Source organism: Echinops telfairi, unplaced genomic scaffold (genome assembly GCF_000313985.2).
Source record: "Echinops telfairi isolate 266 unplaced genomic scaffold, ASM31398v2 ScPeMD7_4225;HRSCAF=4972, whole genome shotgun sequence".
Classification (NCBI taxonomy): Eukaryota; Metazoa; Chordata; class Mammalia; order Afrosoricida; family Tenrecidae; genus Echinops; species Echinops telfairi.
Window position 1 is genome coordinate 2486654 of NW_022108124.1, and position 5105 is coordinate 2491758.

Genomic DNA, 5105 nt, shown 5'->3' on the forward strand with positions numbered 1-5105 from the left:
TTTGGGCTTCCACTCTGGTTGTTTCCACAGCTGAAACCTCCCTCCCCTAGAGATTTGCTCAATCACCTCTTCAAGTGCTTATTTCATTCTTCCTCCTTCACTGAGACCTAGCCTGGCTTCTCTATTTTATAAAGACCAATTGAACCCTACACTCCGGAACCCATTGCTTCTCTGACCCTCTCAATCAACTTTGTCTTTGTCCATGGAATTTCTAACTTTCTTATTTACTAAGTAATTTATTTTATTCTTTAAAAGAGTCAGCCCATCATTTCTTCCCTCTATGAAAAGTAAACTTTAAAATGACAGGGGATTTTGCATGTGTGTGTGTGTTTTTCAAAGTACTGTGCACAGAGTAGCCATTCAATAAGTGCTTATAGAGTGAGTGACTGGATCTGACTTATATGGACCTTAAAAGCAGTGGCTGACCACATGGAAGAAACACACCAGCCTGTCTGACCATGAGGTGTAGAAGGGACCAGTTATCAGACATCATAGAACTAAAATTCATATCAGTGGGTGCCCACCTTCCTGATACGATCACTGAAGACAAACGTGTACATAAGCAAATGTGGTGAAGAAAGCGAATGGTGGCCGGCTATCAAAAGATATAGCATCTGGGGTCTTAAAGGCTTGAAAATAAACAAGCGGCCATGTAGCTGAGAAGCATCAAAGCCCACATGGAAGAAGCACACCAGCCTGTCTGACCAAGAGGTGTAGAAGGGAACAGTTATCAGACATCAAAGAACTAAAAATCAGAGCAGTGGGTGTCCATCTTCCTGATATGAACACTGAAGAAAATTGTGTGCATAAGCAAAAGTGGTGAAGAAAGCTGATGGTGCCCGGCTATCAAAAGATATAGTATCTGGGGTCTTAAAGGCTTGAAGATAAACAACCAGCCATCTAGCTTAGAAACAACAAAGCCCACATGGAAGAAGCACACCAGCCTGTGTGACCATGAGCTGTCGAAGGGGTCAGGTACCAAGCATCAAAGAACAAAAAAATCATACCATTGTAAATGTAGGTGAGTGCAGAGTGGAGACTCAAAGCCCATCGGAAGGCAATTGGACACCCCCTTACTGAAGGGTTGTGGGGAGGAGATGAGCCAGTCAGGGTGCAGGGTAGCAATGATGAAACATATAACTTTCCTCTAGTTCTTAAATGCTTCCTCCTCCCCCACTATCATGATCCCAATTCTGCCTTACAAATCTTGCTAGACCAGAGGATGTACATTGGTACAGATAGCAACTGGAAACACAGGGAATACAGGACAGATGACTCCTTCAGGACCAGTGGTGAGAGTGGCGATGCCTGGAGGGTAGAGGGAATGTGGGGTAGAAAGGGGGAACCGATTACAAGAATCTACGCATAGCCTCCTCCCTGCGGGGTGGACAGCAGATAAGAGGACTGGGAGTGTGTGTGTGTGGGGGGGGGGACGTCGAACAGTGTAACATATGACAAAATAATAATAATTTATGAATTATAAAGGGTTCATGAGGGAGGGAGAGGGGGTGAAGGGGGAAATGAGCAGCCGATATTAAGGGCTCAAGTAGAAGGCAAATGTTTTGAGAATGATGATGCCAACAAATGTACGTATGTGCTTGACACAATGGATGCATGTATGGATTGTGATAAGAATTGTATGAGCCCCCAATAAAATGATTTAAAAAAACAGTGGCTGAAACATAATAAACTTTTATGTCATTACAGTTATTACTGTTATAATTATTATTGATATTGTGGTCATTACTTTTGTTATTATTATTACTATTTGAAGGCATATTATTATCTGTGCCTGCTTCCTAAATTGTAGTTTCTTTTTTTTTTTTTTTGGTTTAAATTGTAGTTTCTAAAGACCTCTGATATACAGGCTGAGCTGACTCCCAACCCTGAGCCAGTCCAGCTAATCACACGGTAGCAAAAGTCTGACTGATGGAATTATTTTCCCTTTCAGCTTAGCATGAGTCAACAGGTGTTCCAAACCTCACTCTGCTAAAGGCCTCTCTAATGTGCACAGAAACACTGTGTGACCATTTTTCTTGCTTCCTCTTTGCACTCCTGGCCGCTACTGGGACCTATCACTTGTCTACTTCAAAAGTTATTTGACAATAGAACCACCTTATTCTTTGAGAAAGATCCTAGTCTAGAGAATCCCAAATGGTCTTAGTTCTTGGTTCTCTACAGCTTTCAGTCATCTTTCCACAGGACCTAGTGTCAGCAGCATTTCCCTCGATTCAGTAATGTGGTCCTGCAACCATTTCACAAGCATTCTTTCATTCATTCATTCAACAACCTAGCAGCTAATTGGGGGGAAATGCACACAAAGTGGAAAATCCTGTTTTATCAGTTCATTCTTAAATAACTATGGTTACTTACTAATGAAATGTATGTATCTGTTGGAGTACGGTGTAATGTCTCAAATGTTGGAATCGGATTGGACATCAGCACCTTCATTTCTTGTCGTGTGCTCATTTTAGCATGACACCTTTTTTTCTAGCCACAGAAACGGCCAAATATATGCTTTGTCAAGCTGTGACATAAACGAGCTTCAGTATTCATATAACATTTAATAATTCACCAAACATTTTATGTTATCCTTAAGTAAAGTCAAATTCATATTTGTATTGGTGAATAATTTCATTCTTTAAGCGTAGAGTTTGCCTCTGCCTGGTATTAAGCGTCCTGGATCTAATTCTCCAAGCTTCTACTTTAGGACATGCCTCTGTTTTTTATATCTAGAAAAAGGATTATACACACGGCATGTTCCCTCTGTCACCATACATTTCAACCTCTATAAAAGAAGTCAGCCTCGTTGACACTTCAGGGATCCAAATACTCCCCCTGGGAATTTTTGTCATTGTAGTCTTAAGAGAAATGCTTATTAGATGGTCAGTAAAAACAAAAGGCTTGAAAAGACCGTATCTGTGGACAGTGAAAGAAACTCGGGTGGGAGGATATTCCCGTGGTAAACTCTTAATTGAAAAATGTTTACATTTAGATATATGAAAAACATCCTTTGGAAGAAGACTAGATTGTGTGTGCCTCCAAATGCCAGAGTGAGGCCCAGTTAAGGACCTTATAGGAAGGAGAATTTTTGGCTTAATAGTTCGAAGACCTTTACAAATTGATGCAGAACAAGAAAAAAAACTAGGGAGCCTTGGAAGGTCACCTACGAGGGGGTATGCAAAAAAACCAAAACAAAACAAAAAACAGAATAACGCTCTGCTGGGCAATAGCACCCATTTTTTCCTACTAGGTGAGCATCAAGCCATTCACTTTGACTTAGTGCACCCAGGGGTGTAGCCTGGGAAGGTTTTCTCTGGTCACAGTGAATTTTTTCATAAAAACAGTTTCACTCAAAGCTTGTTTTTGTGGTGGGCCATTTAAAAGAACAGTGTGAGGTTGTGAATTTTGTTTTCTACTTGAGAAAAATGCCGCAGAAACTGTTGTGATGTTGAACACAGTTTATAAGGACAGTGCTATGGGAAAAATAAGTGTTCAGGTGGTTTTCATGTTTCAAAAAACATGAAATGCCAATTGATGATAAACCTTGTTCTGGATGTCCATCAACTTCCCGAATGGATGAAAATGTCAACAAAATTTGTGCATTATGCTTGAAGACCGATGATGGACCATTGAAGAAATGAGGAAGTTTTCTGGACTATCTTGGAGTTCTGTTCAGCAAATTTTAACTAAAGATTTGGGCATATGAAGGGTCGCTGAGAATTTGTGCCTTGGCTTCTGACTGACCAGGAAAAAGAGCATCAACTGGAAAAAGGCATAGCTTTGAAAGAACAGCTCCGAAGGGACCCAGACTTCTTTGCCAAGGTCATTACAGGTGATGAGACATTGTGTTATTCTTACTACCCTGAAGACAATCATCAGCTGAGCCAGTGGAAGATTCCATCCTCACCTCACGCATAAAAAAGCTGGTCAAGTGAAATCACAGATCAAGACGATGCTCATTTGGTTTTTTTGATGTGAGAGGGTCAGTTCATTTGGAGTTCATTCCATCAGGTCAGACTCTTAATAAAGCTTTCTACTTAAAGGTTCTGAAAAGATTGCATAAGAGTGCATGACAAAAAAAGGCCTGGTTTGTGGCAGATTGGAAACTGGTTTTGCCACCACAACAATGCACCTGCTCATGCAGCCATCTCAGTGCGCCAGTTTTTGACAAAAAAACAGCATGCTTCTCTTGGTCCAAACACCTTACTCACCTGACCTCGCTTCCTGCAACTTCTTTTTATTTCAGTGAATGAAGAGGGACATGAAAGGACAGCTATTTGACAACATAGATAAGGTGAAGAAAAAAATGAGGAGGATACTGCCACTCATCCAAACAGAGGGGTTTGAACAATGTTTCAAGAATGGAATCCAAGATTTGACAAATGTGTTAAGTATAATAAAGAGTACTTTGAGGGTGATAAGGTTATTTTGTTAAAAAAATTTAATACATAGCTTTGGAAAAAAATCCAGTTTCTTTTGTGCACTGCCTCAGATTCTCTATCTTCAAGGAATTTAAAGCAAAGCCAGACAATCACCTATTTGATCATGGAAAAGAGGCAGGCTACCAGAGCAGGGAAGACATGATCCAGCTATGAAAGGGAATCACTTATTCTACTTTTCAGTTATGACTCTTGGGAAAAAAAGACAACATAAAATTGTGGATGATATATTTTTTGAGTAAATTCTCTACTCACAGCACAACCTTTGATAGATTTTCTTAAAGGACACCAAATGGTCATAGAGTTTTATTATAAAGAAGTTATAAAAATCAGAAATAGCAAGAAAAGGGTGAGAAAATGGACAGGAAACTGGTGCTGGGGAATTTTTTCCCATCATGACCATATGCTTGAACATTTTGCAAGGGCTGTCCTATGAGAAACTTCACCCTATCCACCATCCACCTGTGATCTTGCTACTTCAGACTTCTTTTTGTGTCTCAAACTCAAAGGGACAACAGTTGAGTCCCTCAATGATGCCACAACTACCACTTTGATACGATGTAAACATGTGCATAGTTCTTCAATGAAGGGTTAGAGAGCTAGAAACGCTGCCTTCAGAATTGCATATGCCCAGAGGACTTGCACAGATGCAATAGGATCCCA